This window comes from Primulina eburnea, chromosome 3 (genome assembly GCF_022965805.1).
Source record: "Primulina eburnea isolate SZY01 chromosome 3, ASM2296580v1, whole genome shotgun sequence".
Taxonomy (NCBI): domain Eukaryota; kingdom Viridiplantae; phylum Streptophyta; class Magnoliopsida; order Lamiales; family Gesneriaceae; genus Primulina; species Primulina eburnea.
In genome coordinates, this window is record NC_133103.1 from 36,740,821 (window position 1) to 36,758,343 (window position 17,523).

General features: G+C 35.7%; 1 long non-coding RNA gene across 2 annotated transcripts; it reads left to right on the forward strand.

Moving 5' to 3' along the window:
- Nucleotides 1–177: 177 nt before the first annotated feature.
- Nucleotides 178–17,206, forward strand: LOC140828479 (uncharacterized). Of its 2 annotated transcripts, none has more exons than XR_012117227.1 (3): nt 178–418; nt 16,011–16,520; nt 16,770–17,206. It is a non-coding gene; the product is annotated as an uncharacterized lncRNA (long non-coding RNA). The 2 variants fall into 2 exon arrangements; XR_012117228.1 differs by having other exon boundaries at nt 16,011–16,059.
- Nucleotides 17,207–17,523: the final 317 nt, after the last annotated feature.

Here is a 17,523-nt window from a genome sequence, read left to right on the forward strand (position 1 = left end):
AGAATATCGAAGAATTTAACAATGTAAAATACATATAGAGTTTAAATAACACACAAGAGAAAATAAATATAGACCGGGATAAATGGGCTTGAGTTACTATTTTAGTAACCAAATACACAAGATATATATAAATATATACATACACACACACACACATATCTTACGTGAAGTGAGAGAAGGAAGAGAAAAGAAAGAAGCTTTTCCCCAAACTCCATTCCCGTCACTTGTGTAGCGGCTGCGGGAAAATCGCGATATCTCCTCCGTCCTGCGTCAAAATCTCGATCGATCTGAAGGGGTGTCTTCCTAACATCCTGAGATTCGATATAAGTCAGAAATCGTGAAGTTTGAGCAAGGATATGGGTAGATCAAATTCGCTGTTCCAGTGCTCTGTTTCTGCCCGAATTCTTCCGATTTTTGGGTGAGAGTTTTTGGGTTGCTGCGATTTTTGTGATTTGAATTTGTAGAAATGACCTAAATAAAATTTGTAGTGGTTTAGGTTTTCTGTTTATATCCGCTGGAATCATCAAATTTCGATAAGAAACGGATTTGTTATGATTTTTCAACCAAATGTGACAAAATCGAATTCTACAAGTGTGTTATGCAGGAAACCTACTGTAATTCGGGTTTTTGTCAATTATGCGCACAGATTCTGGACTTATGATTCAAATAAGAGTTGTAGAGCTATGTTTTTTCTTTGTAATGATATAAGATTCGTTAAATTCCTTTAAGAATTGTAGCAAGTTATGCTTGTTTTTCTGGAACTGCTCAGTGTATGAGACTCTGTCCGCGAATTTTGAAGTAGCAGTGTGTTCTTGAAAATTCTGAGAATAATCTACTGAGATTCTGAATATGGTTTCAGCTACAAAAACTTAAATAATTGAGTTATCTTTCATTTCCAATTGGCGGATATTAATTTGAGTTAATATTGAGCGAGATACGAATTTTATGCTCTTTTGTGCCAAATCGGACATTGGTATGGAATGTAGTTTTCATGATCGGCTTATTGTGGTTTTGTTTAGGCTGAGAGTCTTTAAGAGAATTTGATATTGGAGTTTCAAGTTGGTATAGGTATGTTACAGCTCGGTAACATACGACGGTAAAACATAAATTATGTTTAATTGTCATTCTGTGTTACATAGATCGTGTTTATGTACTTGTTGACTGTTGTAAATTGTTAAATGCCTTCGTTGTGATATATGTTTATTATTATGACATATTATTGGCATTTAGCATCAGGCATACAGTTATGACATTCATGTTCAGCCTATCGTTCTTGCTAGCTCATTGTTGATACTCGTTGTTATCTGGCACTGTTGTTTATCTCAGGATCATTGTGTGGCTGATAGGCCTATACATATGAGACCGTAGATGTGATTGAAAAATCATGTGGTTAGTGCAGCCTTTTGAGGTGAGCGCTGGGATTATGTCATATTTTGTTCTGTTGTGTCATCCTGTTATATCGTATCAGCTGTATGGAGGCCGAGTCAGGGGTGTTATTCAGCACAGCTTGGCATACCTCGCATACTTGGCATGGCGGTTTAGTTGCATGACGATGTAGCTCCCCTGTGTTGTTGCTCGAGCATTATTCAAGTTGTTATCGTACCGTTTGTTGGCTCATGTTATCCCTGTTATTCGTTTAGCCTTTCATGCATTGCATATTACATTTCATTATATGATTATGCATGATTGTTGCTATTGTTGGACTGTTTCATACCAGAATCCTAACCTCAGTTGTTTTCTGGGGGGCTTCTGTGGTTGCTATGGGGCACCATGGTAGATCTCCCGAATCGTTTTGCAGTATCAGGCCGAGGTTCCGCCAGTGGAGCTCGGGATTGAGGTTGGATTGCTTGGTTCTGTTCAGTGGAGTCTTCCAGTTAGTCTATGTGTATGTCTTGAGTTTGTTCAGTCTTGTATTGTAGTTTATTTGCCGGGGAGATATCCCGTGTATCTGTAGTGGTATTTGGTTGTTTTGTGATGTTTTGAGTCGACTCTGAGATTCTTTTGATCTGGTGAGTAATTGGTAAGTTTTATTTTCTGCTTAATCCTGGCCAGTGCGGCTATAGGTTGTTTAACTTCGGTTTTTGATTTAATGACTCTAGTTGGAGTTATTTTGATATAAACTGATGTTTGAGTTTTCAGAATGTCCTACTTACGGGGAGGTCATGCCGAAATTTTTCTAGGCCATGAGGTTTGTTTTAAAGTATTTTAAACTTTTTTCGCTGCAGCTTTAAGTCAAACCATTATTGTTTGATCATTAATTGTCATTAGAGTAAATTTGCCTCACATCTTGGTATTAACGTAAACTGGGATACGCTCGAACTAGAGTCTAGGACACTCGAGTCTTGGCACTAAAATGGTTGTTGCGCCTGTGTATGCTAATTGACAACATACTTATGTGGATATGTTTTGTTTACTTCCATTTTAATTGTTTTGATGTTTTATCGTATAGAATGGAGGGACGTGGAGAAATTCCTGTTGATGAGATTTCTCTAGCTCGAGGTCGAGGTCGTAGACGTGGTAGACCTCGTGTCCATGTTGTTGAGGATATTTTTGTTGAGCAAGCTGCTGATCATCTAGACCAGCTTAGGATGGATGAATTAGTTGCGCGTTTCCACTCTATGCATCCACCTCAATTCAGTGGATCTCAAGGAGCTGAGAAAGCTGAATTATGGATTTCTGAGATTGAGGAATTGTTTGATTTGATCGAGTAACCTTCAGAGCGTCGATTGAGATTAGCCGTGCATCAATTGAAAGATCGTGCCAATATGTGGTGGTCTACTACATTGGTGACTTTAGATACTCAGAGGATTGTTCCATCGTAGGATATATTCAAGCTGAAGTTTAAAGAGAGTTATTGTCCTCCATCATGAAAGGGGATCGATTAAGGTGCCCGAAAACGCAACGGTCAACAAAATTTTCGAAAATCATATTTTCTAGCATAAAATTTTGAGCACCTCAATACTAGTGTGTAGCAAATACAAAAACACGAAATATGACATACATAGTGTGTTTAGAAAATATATCTATCAATCTTAAAGAATTGATGATGGCTCCAACTTAGTTGTCAAAAAACTAAGCTCTTGAAGGGATGAGTTGATCTACAAGCTTCCTCCTTTCCTTCAAAATTAGGCCCACCACTTGCTAGCTAGAACTTTTCTTACTTTGCACTAGAAAAATTAGAAGACTTTTCTTTGAGAAGTGATTTCTTTCTTCAACAATTGAAGAAGAAAAATTGGAGAGAAGAATGCTCAAAATTTCGGCCATGTGAGGTTAGGAAGACAAGGGGGAAGACTTTTCTTGGTTGTGGAAAAAGGTAAAGCAAAAAAGTTGCATGCAAAGCCTTGGTTATACAAAAAGTTGTCTCCCAACCTTTCACCTCTCATGCATGCAAATCTATTTGGGTTATTTAACAATTAAAAAACCCATGGACTTAAATTTAATTATCTCAAACAAATTTGATACTAATTAAACATTACTTGAATTTACTCAAGCCCACTAGTTAAATAATTATTTTCTATGGGGCACTACAAGACCCAATATTATTTAAGTAATTCAACACTTGAATTAATATAATTATTTGGACTCTACAGGCCCACTAGTGTTTAATTAATTCAACACTTGAATTAATTTAATTTATTCCATAATAATGTTTATGAAAATCACAATTTTCAAATACATTATTTATTTGACCAACTTTTAATTTAGGAACACTTCCTCAAATTAAAAGTTACATTCTTCTCATAGAAGTCAAACTTCTATTTTTCCTTACGCTTATAAACTCCTTTATAAGCCGTTCAACACATTGAACTATTTTACTTCTCAACGGGATCTAGAAAGCTAGCATTTGTGTGGCCCTCAATGATTCATTGATACAACTAGCCGTGGGTTCACATCTCTATGTGATTCGAACTAAACATGTCCTTATACGAGCATACCCCAATTGCTCCATCCTAATTATCAACTCCTTGATAACAAGGACGTCAGAACTCAAGTCTGACGGTACCCAACCAATCATGTTAAACGCCTATCAACATCGCTTACATGATTCCCTAGGTATCAAATGATAGTGCCTGCAAGAACCATTCAATTATGGTTAGCGTACAGTACGGTCCCTTCAACTCATATATCCCGACCGATTCGACAACCATTGGTATATCGAGAGTTGTCAATGAATCGATACTATGTGTCATGTCGTAGTTGCATCGATGGTGTAATATAAGAAACCCCTTTCTTAATTACTACCATACTCTGATCAGATATTTCAAACTACACACACATGAGTTCACATAGGATATCCATACCTGAAGGTAAGCGGTAAATCCCCGACTACAATGCATTGACTCCTATATGTTTCGACAAAACACCCAACCTTGCCACCTGATGACCCCATGTGTAGAACTCGAAAAAATCAGGTTACGTATAAGCCATGCATAATTGCTACTATTTAAATTAAAAATGAATTTTTATAAATATATGAAGTGTTTGATTTATTTTAATAATTTTAAGTCATGATTATTCATTTTAAAGATAGATGTTTAGTTTTATCTTTTCAGGATAAATACGCGAGGTCGGACCGGAGTTTGGAGATTAGAGATAAGATTAATAATAAGAAAATATTCCTAAATTTAATTTAAGTCAAAGAATAATTTAATTTAAAGAAAAAGAATGTCCTTGGGATTTAATAAATTAATTAGAGCTAAGTTGGTAAATAAGTTCTTTAGGTTAATATTTAATTAAAGCTTAAATTAAAATGTGTAAACAAATAAGGATGAATTAATCTAGGTATAAAATATTCAAGAAATTAATCATAGCATTTGAATATTTAAGTTTGAGATCATGAATGCCATGAAATTATCTATCCTAAATGTAATGTGTAAATTCACTATAATATATAATGAGGGTGCTAAACTTTAAGCAAGTAAAATACAAGATTTAAACAATAAAATACATGCAAAGTAGTAATAATAATATTGGTTCGGGTTGGTACGAAGCCATGATCGAAAATTGAGTTGTTGGTCATTTGCATCTCGTTTTTGGTTCGATTGTCAAGTTTTGGTCAAGATAAGATTATTTGCATGTGTCACCTATTAGAATTAAGTTGCAGCAAGCCTGGGAGCGATCCAACTCATTCGGTAAAAACAAGATTATCATTATATTACGTGCATAAAATTATAAAATGTTTATTTTTGAGATATATGCGATATGTCTTGTGGCCACCTTATGCTTATGGGTTTGGAAGTCGGTAGGCGCAACCGAGGACCTCTCCACCCGGTGACTTACGACCGGTTTATGATTATGTATGGGTACGGAAATCCAGTCCAAGGGCTGTGATTGATCTCTACCGCCCAGTATACTGTGGTTTAGTCTTATCAGGCGCTTACGTTATGTTATGGGCCACATGCTTAGAAACATTATCTCTACAAGAAAATTATGGTATGATATGACAGATCTCTATTTAGCAAAGCTTTTACGTATGATTTTCAGATATGCACGTAGATATAATTATTCATGATACGATTTTCACCATGCGCTTTACGATACGTTATTTTTACGTTGCATGCGATTTTATGATATATTTACTTGTTATCCACGATATATACATGTTAAGTTTTTAGACTCACTAGACTTGATTGTTGTAGGTATTGATGAGGTCGAGACCGCAGACGGAGACCAGTGAGCGATCTTGGGACAACAGTAGTAGACCCGAGAACCTCATGATTTAGTTTATGCACATTTTATCATTCAAACTCGATTTTAACATGTTGGATTATTTTTAAATTGCTGTTTGAAATACAATGTTGACTTCCGCTGTTATTTTAAGGTTATGTTATTTACATGTTTATTTTATAAATTGGGCAAGATATTTATTTATTTAGAAAATTTTTAATAATTCCGCAAAATTATGAATACGAAATACGGGCCTTTACAGTTGGTATCAGAGCATATGATCTTGTAAAGGGTTGTACTGCTACTTCTCTCGAGAAGCTCATGAAGTCACGTCTTCGGTCTGTAAGTTTTACATATACGCATTTTATTTAAAGCATGAATTATTTTAACAGCATGTTTTCATGAAATGTTTTTACGTTCAGATTTTAATTGTTCAGTGTTTATTTAAAATAAATAAATTATGGAATATGCATGTTGGGTACGTTTGGAATTGGTCATGTCTAAGAATTCGAATATTGGGCTTTAGGAGAGGTTGAAAATGATTTGACTATATTAATTTTTAGGTTAGTAGTGTTGATGTCCTCCTTATGGGTTATAAGTTAATCTTGAAAATTATGAATGCTTTTGAGGCTTGTAGAATTTCTAAGAAATTATTAATGGTTCTTGGTTGCTAGTCGAGTAAATTTTTGAGGATTTCATATAAGTAATAGCGATTCGAAGACTACGACAATCTTTAGGATTATAAATGTACAATTTGAGGATTTTAAGTATCTATGGAAATGTAATATTAATTATGAGAATTTATTTAGGATACATGCTCTACCTAGTTAGATTTAAGGATGGAATTGCATGAATTGAGAATTTTAGGGACCTAATTGTAATAACTAATAATTAGAGGACCTAAGTGAAAAAAAAATTTCTAAGGGACTATTTTCGAATTTACCAAATTTTGGGGACTAAATTTCGAGTTCGAGAATCTAAAAGTTTAATGAGGTAAAGATGGAAAATTTTATGGGGACAATGATGCAAATTTCGAAGAGTTGTAGGGCCAAAATGTAGATTGGGAGAAATGTAAGGGTCGGGTTGCAATTTTCAAAATTTTAAGGATTAAATGCGAACTTTTGAGTAACACTTGGGATTTTAAGTATTTATAGAAATGTAAGACGTGTTATGGGAATTAATTTTGGGTATAATAAACTTAAAACTATTGAACCTTATGATACGGGAAATCTATAAAATGAAATTGAGAATACTGAGGACTCATGGGCAATTGTGGAATTTTCGAGATTTAGGGAAAAATTGGATGATATTCGACGAAAGTAAGAATTAATTTTAAAATCTTAGGAAATATGAGAACTTATCTAGTAGTAAGTGAGAATTGAACGGTTTAAATGGTAGGAATTTTCGGTTATTTATGCTCGAAGGAAATATAGAATATTTAGATATTTTGATTATAATGTTATAATGAATGGTAACCAAGGACATTGTAGGATGAATCAATCTTAGGCATGAAAATTTAAGCGTTAGTGAAATCATGTTGTGGCAAATTAAGGATTTAAAGGGATGCCGATTTAAGGTAAATTTGATCGGTTAGTTAAGTTATAAGGATAAACATTGAGTTAGAAAATTTTTGGGAACATAAGTTTGATATGTCACAAGTTTTAGTCACGATATTAACATTTAAGATTATACCTTGTGAGAATTTAAAATCTTTAGGAAAGTTGGGTATGATAATGGTTAGTATAATTGGTAGACGCACGTAAGAGGTGAGGTAGACACTTTGTCTTGAGAAATTTTGGAAGTCATTAACAAACTTGGGATTAAACGGATATGCGTATTGAAATTATTTTATTCAAAGCTATTTGGATTAGGTAAGTTTGAATTTCAAATTTATGGGATATTTGTTCATACGAAAATTTTGAGTGAAATAAAAACAAAAGGGAATTAGTTGTGTTCAATATAAGTTATCAAGTGATGAATATTTAGATTTTTTATCAAGTAAGGAATCTAAAAGCTTGATATGAGGATTCTAGAATTCTATGGGTTATAAGTGAAATTGATTTATTAGAGTTAGTCTAATGCTACCATGGGCTAACTTATTAAGATTTATACGATAGTATTAATTAAGCATTAAGGATACGTAAGGGTGCGACGTTCGCTTCAATAAGCAAAGTCTCAGGGTCTTAGGTCTCAACTTTATTCTAATTGAAAATGAAATAGTTTAAGCATGTAATTTGTGATAGAATAATTTTATTATTTAGGTGGAAGATCGGTATCGTATATTTTGGGTTTTATGGATTAAGACCACTCGAACTTAAGATTTGCAACAACGTTATATTGGGATGCACTTCTAAATAGTTAGGTTATGTAAGTTTGGAGCGGTAAGATAAAGATTCGATTCAAGGATCTTATTCTAATATTATTATGGGGTTGAGATAAGGTTTAAACTTTTAAGTGTTTTACTAAGACCTCCTAATTCGAACTGCATGAATGACAATACTTGGACTTGAAGCTTTAACATATCTTGAATTCAATAAAGTTAAGAAGGGATGCTATTAAGATTTCAATATTGGAATATAATAGGTTAATGAACATCTTGGGTATATTATAAGGAAAGTAAGGCGCGTTAAATTTGGACATCCACCTCTAGTACGAGGAATTGCGGGATAAGTCAAAATTCGGGGTTATAGTTGAATAGAACTACGTTACCATAAGTTGTTTTAAGTTACGATTCACAAACGAGGATTTTGGTAGACAAATTTATTTAGGAAACGTAAGGACAACTTAATATTTATCTTATCAGAGTAGCGCATCGGAAGCGTGGATTATTAGGATTCTAGAATTAAGAGTCTAAACTTTTTGTTTATCAAGGATAAGCGAATTTCGGAGACGAAATTTTTTTTAAGGGAGGGAGAGTTGTAGAACCCGAAAAATCAGGTTACGTATAAGCTATGCATAATTGCTACTATTTAAATTAAAAATGAATTTTTATAAATATATGAAGTGTTTGATTTATTTTAATAATTTTAAGTCATGATTATTCATTTTAAAGATAGATGTTTAGTTTTATCTTTTCAGGATAAATACGCGAGGTCGGACCAGAGTTTGGAGATTAGAGATAAGATTAATAATAAGATTAATAATAAGAAAATATTCCTAAATTTAATTTAAGTCAAAGAATAATTTAACTTAAAGAAAAAGAATGTCCTTGGGATTTAATAAATTAATTAGAGCTAAGTTGGTAAATAAGTTCTTAGGTTAATATTTAATTAAATCTTAAATTAAATGTGTAAACAAATAAGGATTAATTAATCTAGGTATAAAATATTCAAGAAATTAATCATATCATTTGAATATTTAAGTTTGAGATCATGAATGCCATGCAATAATCTATCCTAAATGTAATGTGTAAATTCACTATAATATATAATGAGGGTGCTAAACTTTAAGCAAGTAAAATACAAGATTTAAACAATAAAATACATGCAAAGTAGTAGTAATAATAATATTGGTTCGGATTGGTACGAAGCCATGATCGAAAATTGAGTTGTTGGTCATTTTCGTCTCGTTTTTGGTTTGATTGTCAAGTTTTGGTCAAGATAAGATTATTTGCATGTGTCACATATTAGAATTAAGTTGCAGCAAGCCTGGGAGTGATCCAACTCATTTGGTAAAAACAAGATTATCATTATATTACGTGCATAAAATTATAAAATGTTTATTTTTGAGATATATGCGATATGTATTGTGGCCACCTTATGCTTATGGGTTTGGAAGTCGGTAGGCGCAACCGAGGACCTCTCCACCCGGTGACTTACGACCGGTTTATGATTATGTATGGGTACGGAAATCCAGTCCAAGGGATGCGATTGATCTCGACCGCCCAGTATACTGTGGTTTAGTCTTATCAGGCGCTTACGTTATGTTATGGGCCACATGCTTAGAAACATTATCTCTACAAGAAAATTATGATATGATATGACAGATCTCTATTGAGCAAAGCTTTTACGTATGATTTTCAGATATGCACGTAGATATAATTATTCATGATACGATTTTCACCATGCGCTTTACGATACGTTATTTTTACGTTGCATGAGATTTTATGATATATTTACTTGTTATCCACGATATATACATGTTGAGTCTTTAGACTCACTAGAATTGATTTTTGTAGGTATTGATGAGGTCGAGACCGCGGGCGGAGACCAGTGAGCGATATTGGGACAACAGTAGTAGACCCGAGGACCTCATGATTTAGTTTATGCACCTTTTATCATTCAAACTCGATTTTAACATGTTGGATTATTTTTAAATTGGTGTTTGAAATAAAATATTGACTTCCGCTGTTATTTTAAAGTTATGTTATTTACATGTTTATTTTATAAATTGGGCAAGATATTTATTTATTTAGAAAAATTTTAATAATTCCGCAAAATTATGAATACGAAATACGGGCCTTTGCACCATGAGAGTCGGTAAACAAGTCAAAGTGTAATGCTAGCATATAGAGTGTTAATGTTGTCCCGAGTCATAAGGACTAATGGTGTACAACCATAAATTAGGACGTTTCCACTCGATAAGTGAGAACCACTTGGAAAGTCCTTTATGGAGGGTTGTTCAGTGCACTCTACCAGGAGCACATATCTACATGATCGGACATCAAAATGTCCCCTACCAATGAAACATGGTACTCACATCGCAGATACTAGTCTCGAACTCGAGTGGCCTATATCCTTCTTAGCGACGGCTAAATCGACTAGGAACTGTTTAGAATATAATTATTCCGAATATGAGTTTCATGATACTCATCATATGAGCATCTCATATTCTTTCTACTATTGGAATATTCAAGGACTTTATCTATGCAACATGCATGGGTATACAGATAAAGAAGTGCCAAAATAATAATTTCAAATATTATTAAAATAAAGACTATTTATACATAGAGTTTCATTGTGAACACTCGGCCAACACTTGGCTCGACCTGCACCTACTCTAACACATCATTTTACAGTTCTAAGGCTTCAGAGTTTCATAATCTGAAACAAGGCGATATGTCAGTTGCGGAGTATGGGGATACTTTTTATGCTATGCTGAGATATGCTCCTCATGTTGCTGCGAGTCAGGTTGATGTCGTTGAAAGTTTCATTGAAGGATTGAACGATCATCTGCACCCTTTTGTTTCTAATGGTAAGCCACTGAATTATCTTGAGGCAGTGGAAATAGCAAAAAGGGCTGAAGCTATTCTTAAGAGGAGTGGCAATCGAGTGCCTATCCAACATCATCATTCAGGGAGACAACAATTCAGTTCATCTAGTTCTGCATCTCTTCATCCACGTGGGAAGCAATTTAAGAAGTCCGGTTCTAGTTCTTCGATTTCAGGTAATTCAGGGAACCGTGGTGGATATCGTTATAGTGGACCTTATTGTGATCACTGTGGAGGCAAGCATTCCAGTAATCAGTGTGTTGGAGTTCAAGGGGTTTGCAATAATTGTGGTCGACCGGGTCATTTTGCTAGAGTTTGTCCTAGTAAGACGGGGAAATCAGCCCAGGCAGGTAGTGGAGCTCAAAGTAATAGATTCCCAGCAGCATCCCAGTCTTCCCACCAGCCTAGTCGCCCTTCACATCAGTCCAGAGGGCAAGGTGGTCAACAGAGTCAATCACCTGTTCTTGTATTTGCCTTGACTGAGGATGAGGCTCAGGCAGCTTCAGGTACTGTCATTACCGGTAACTGTACTCTATGTGGTTTTATAGCACGAGTGTTATTTGATACCGGAGCATCTCATTCCTTTGTTTCTCATACATTCGTTTTTTCGCATGATCTTCGCACAACTAGTATAAATTCCAATCTATCTATTGCTACTCCGATGGACAAAATGATTATCACTGATAATGTGGTGTTCAATGCGGTTTTGTTTCATGATGAAAATGTTCTGTATCTGAATCTCATAGTCCTACCTATGCATGACTTTGATTGTATCGTTGGTATGGATGTTTTGACTGCAAATCGTGCCACTGTTGGCTGTTATCGAGGAATAGTTCGTTTCAGGCCTATCTTTGCTCCTAAATGGAATTTCTATGGTCGTGGTTCTCAAGCCAAGATTCCTCTAGTTTCTGCCATTGAGATGAATCGATTGTTAGATTCTGGTCATGAAGGTTTTCTGGTTTATGCTGTTGATCTATCGCAGGATGAACGACAGATTTCTGATATTTCGGTAGTCTGTGAATTTCTTGATGTGTTTCCAGAAGAGATTCCTGGTTTTCCACCAGAACGAGAAGTTGAGTTCAGTATCGAATTAATGCCAGGAACGGAACCCATATCTGAAGCACCATATCGTTTAGCTCTTGTTGAGCTAAAAGAACTGAAATAACAATTACAGGATTTGTTGAGTAAAGGTTATATTCGTCCAAGTTCTTCACCGTGGGGTGCACCGATTCTATTTGTCAAGAAGAAAGATGGAACGATGCAGATGTGTATTGTTTATCGGCAACTGAATAAGTCTACTGTTAAGAATAAATATCCATTCCCTAGGATTGATTACTTATTTGATCATTTGCAAGGTACTTCGATGTACTCTAAGATTGATCTCTATTCTGGGTACCATCAAGTGCGAGTTAGACAAGAAGATGTGCCGAAAACAGCTTTTCGCACGAGATACAGTCACTTTGAATTTTTGGTTATGCCTTTTGGTTTGACCAATGCTCCTGCTGTGTTTATGGACTTGATGAATCGAGTATTTCGTAAATATCTCGATCGTTTTGTGATTGTATTCATCGATGATATTCTTGTTTATTCCAAGTCAGAGGAAGAGCATGCCAAACACTTGAGGATGGTTCTTCGAATTCTTCAAAAGAAGCAGTTGTACGCCAAGCTATCCAAGTGTGAGTTTTGGTTAGATAGAGTTGTGTTTATGGGCCATGTCATATCTCAACATGGTATTTATGTCGATCCAAGTACAGTGGAAGCAGTTCTGAACTGGGCACGACCGATCAATGTTCCAGAGATTCGTAGTTTCACGGGTTTAGCTGGTTATTACTGGAGATTTATCGAAAATTTCTCAAATATTGCTAGACCTATCACTCAACTGACTCAGAAAAATCAAATATTCATTTGGTCTGATGAATGTGAGTCAAGTTTTGTCGAGTTTAAGAAGAGATTGACTTCTGCACCAGTTCTTACCATCCCAAGTGGTTCTGAAGGATTCGTTGTTCGTACCAATGCATCAAATCAAGGATTAGGTTGTGTACTGATGTAGCATGGCAGAGTTGTGGCCTATGGTTCTCTTCAATTCAAATCGCATGAGTCTAAGTATCCTTTTCATGACTTGGAATTGGCTGCTATTGTTTTTGCTCTCAAGATTTGGAGGCATTATTTTTTTGGGGAGCAATTTGTAATCTATTCTGATCACAAGAGTTTGAAATATATGTTCTCTCAGTCAGATCTGAATATGATACAGAGACTTTGGATGGATCTTTTGAAAGATTATGATTGTGAGATCCAGTATCATTCGGGAAAAGTGAATGTCATTGCCGATGCTTTGAGTGGTAAGGTTATTGATGTTAATTTATCATCGATTTGTGTTTCTAAGTTACGAGAGGATATTTGCATCTCTTGAATGAATTTTCAAATCCAAGGTAATGTTGTTTGTGTGTCTCAGATTTCTATTGAGCCAGATTTGATTCAGATTGTAAAGTCAGCTCAGAAAACTGATGAACGAGTTCTGAAATCTTATAAGTTAGTATCTCAAGGACACCAATCTGGTTTCTCAATTCACTCAGATGATTCTCTTCAATTGAATGGTAGATTGATTGTCCCAGATATTCCTGAATTGCGTACAACCATCCTTAAAGAAGCTCATTGTACTCGATATGGTATCCACCCAGGAGGCATGAAAATGTATCATATTCTACGGCCTCAATTTTGGTGGAAGAATATGAAAAAGGATGTGGCTGAGTTTGTGTCTCGTTGTATGATCTGTCAGCAAATCAAAGCGGAACGAATGAGACCGAGAGGATTACTGCATAGTCTTGAGGTTCCTCAGTAGAAATGGGAGCACGTGGCTATGGATTTTGTCACGCATTTGCCACGTACTTCTCGTCATTTCGATGCCATTTGGGTGATTGTCGACAGATTATCTAAATCCGCACAATTTATTCCGTATGAGAGGACGTATTCGTACAAGAAAATGGCTCGTCTGTATATTGAAAATGTTGTGAGACTTCATGGAGTTCCAGTTGCAATAGTCTCAGATCGTGACCCTAGATTCACATCAAAGTTTTGGAATAGTTTTCAAAAAGAAATGGGTACACGACTTGCGATGAGTACTGCATACCATCCTCAGACCGATGGTCAGACAGAGCGTATGATCCAGACACTCGAGGATCTGCTTCAAGCAGTGGTTATGGATTTCAAAGACAGTTGGCAGGAAGCTTTACCACTAGTAGAATTTTCATATAACAACATTTTCCAGGTGACTATTGGTATGGCTCCTTTTGAATCTTTGTATGGCAGACATTGTCGATCACCTCTTTGTTGGGATGAATTTGGTGAGAAGCAGTTGACTGGACCTGAGATTGCTCAAGAAATGCATGATAAAGTCTTGTTGATTCATCAGAGAATGAAATTTGGCCAAGATCAGCAAGCTAGTTATGCTAACAGACGTCGTCGACCTCCAGAATTTCAAGTTAGAGATTTTGTGTTTCTAAGAATCTCTCCGTTTAGAGGTGTTGTTCGTTTTGGCATGAGAGGTAAGTTGTCACCTCATTTCGTTGGCCCCTACGAGATTGTTGAGCATATTGGGACTTGCGATTATCGTTTGAATTTGCCCCAGTCATTGTCTGGCATCCACGATGTTTTCCATGTTTCTATGTTGCGTAAGTCTGAGCCCGTTCCGTCTCATGTGATACAGCTTGATGAGGTTGAACTCGACCCTTCTCTATCGTATACTGAGTATCCTGTTTTTACCTTGGATCGTAAAGATAAAGTTTTACGCAATAAAGTTATACCACTTGTATGTGTTCAGTGGTCGAGGCATGGTGTAGAAGAATCAACGTGAGAAACATAAGGGAAGATGAGAACGTCTTATCCATATCTGTTTGATTCTTAATATTGTATTGTTGATTTTGTATCGTGTGTAAGATGTATGTGTATAAACAGAAATTTCAAGGTCGAAATTTGTTTTAAGGGGTGGAGAAGTGTAAGACCCTGTAATTAATTATCCGGTAATTTGGCATAATTAGAATAATTATTGAGTTGTACATTAAAATAATTATTTATGCCAAATAAATTTTAGAAGTGTGTTAAAAATATGTATTTTAGAATATCGAAAAATTTAACGATATAAAATACATATAGAGTTCAAATAACACATGAGAGCAAATAAATATAGACAGGGATAAATGGGCTTGAGTTTACTATTTTAGTAACCAAATACACAAGATATATATAAATATATACAAATACACACACACACACACACATAACTTACGTGAAGTGAGAGAAGGAAGAGAAAAGAAAGAAGCTTTTCCCCAAACTCCATTCCCGTCACTTGTGTAGCGGCTGCGGGAAAATCGCGATATCTCCTCCGTCCTGCGTCGAAATCTCGATCCATCTAAAGGGGTGTTTTCCTAACATCCTAATATTCGGTATAAGTCAAAAATGGCGAAGTTGAGCAAGGATTTGGGTAGATCGAAGCTGCTGTTCCGGTGCTCTATTTCTGCACGAATTCTTCCGATTTTTGGGTGAGAGTTTTTGGGTTGCAGCGATTTTTGTAATTTGAATTTGTAGAAATGACCTAACTAAAATTTTTAGTGTTTAAGTTTTCTGTTTATAGCCGCTAGAATCATCAAATTTTGATAAGAAACGGATATGTTAATGATTTTTCAACCAAATGTGCCAAAATCGAATTCTGCAAGTGTGTTGTGCAGGACACCTACTGTAATTCGAGTTTTTGTCAATTATGCGCTCGGATTCTGGACTTGTGATTAAAATAAGAGTTGTAGATCTATGTGTTTTCTTCGTAATGATATAAGATTCATTAAATTTCTTTAAGAATTGAACAAGTTATGCTTGTTTTTCTGGAACTGCTCAGTGTATGAAACTCTGTCCGCGAATTTTGAAGTAGCAGTGTGTTCTTGAAAATTCTGGGAATAATCTAGTGAGATTCTGAAGATGGTTTCAACTACAGAAACTTAAATAATTGAGTTATCTTTCATTTCCAATTGGCGGATATTAATTTGAGTTAATATTGAGCGATATACGAATTTTATGCTCTTTGTGCCAAATCGGACATTGGTATGGAATGCAGTTTTCATGATCGGGTTATTGTGGTTTTTTTTAGGCCGAGAGTCTTGAAGAGAAGTTGATATTGGAGTTTCAAGTTGGTATAGGTATGTTACAGCTCGGTAACATACGACGGTAAAACATAAATTATGTTTAATTGTCATTCTGTGTTACACGAATCGTGTTTATGAGTTGTTGACTGTTGTAAATTGTTAAATGTCTTCGTTGTGATGTATGTTTATTATTATGACATATTATTGGCATTTAGCATCGGACATACAGTTATGACATTCATGTTGAGCATATCGTTCTTGTTAGCCCATTGTTGATATCCGTTGTTATCTGGCACTGTTGTTTTTCTCGGGATCATTGTGTGGCTGATAGGCCTATACACATGAGACCGTAGATGTGATTGAAAAATCCCGTGGTTAGTGCAGCCTTTTGAGGTGAGCGATGGGATTGTGTCATCTAGTTTGTTCTGTTTTGCCATCCTGTTATATCGTATCAGCTGTATGGAGGTCGAGTCAGGGGTGTTATTCAGCACAGCTTGGCATACCTCGCATACTTGGTAGAGCGGTTTAGTTGCATGACGATGTAGCTCCCCTGTGTTGTTGCTCGAGCATTATTCCAGTTGTTATCATACCGTTTGTTGGCTCCTGTTATCCCGGTTATTCGTTGAGCCTTTCATGCATTGCATATTTCATTTCATTATATGATTATGCATGATTGTTCTTATTTTTGGACTGTTTCATACCAGAATCCTAACCTCAGTTGTTTTCTGGGGGGCTTCTGTGGTTTCTATTGGGCACCATGGTAGATCTCCCGAGTCGTTTTGCAGTATCAGGCCGAGGTTCCGCCAGTGGAGCTCGGGATTGAGGTTGGATTGCTTGGTTCTGTTCAGTGGAGTCTCTCAGTTAGTCTATATGTATGTCTTGAGTTTGTTCAGTCTTGTATTGTAGTTTATTTGTTGGGGATATGCCCCGTGTATATGTAGTGGTATTTGGTTGTTTTTGTGATGTTTTTAGTCGACTCTGAGATTCTTTTGATCTGGTGAGTAATTGGTAAGTTTTAATTTCTGCTTAGTCCTGGCCAGTGCGGCTATAGGTTGTTTAACTTCGGTTTTTGATTTAATGACTCTAGTTGGAGTATATTTTGATATAAACTGCTGTTTGAGTTTTCGGGATGTCCTACTTACGGAGAGGTCATGCCGGAATTTTTCTAGGCCCTGAGGTCTGTTTTAAAGTATTTTAAACATTTTTCCGCTGCAGCTTTAAGTCAAACCATTATTGTTTGATCATTAATTGTCATTAAAGTAAATGGGCCTCACACTATATGATCACCAAGTCAAAGTCCAAAGACTAAGAGATGTATTTTAAGAAAATTTTCAATCCAATTTCGCAGCAAGTGTGGTGACGAAGAAAATTTTTTAGCCCAAAAATGAAAGATTCTAGATGGTTTGGATAAACAATGCTCCAGTTGATAGAAGATAAGGACCTCCGACCAAAATTAATAGAATTCCTCAAGATAGATCTACACCCAAATGATGCAGAGTTTGAATAAAAAGTATCCCT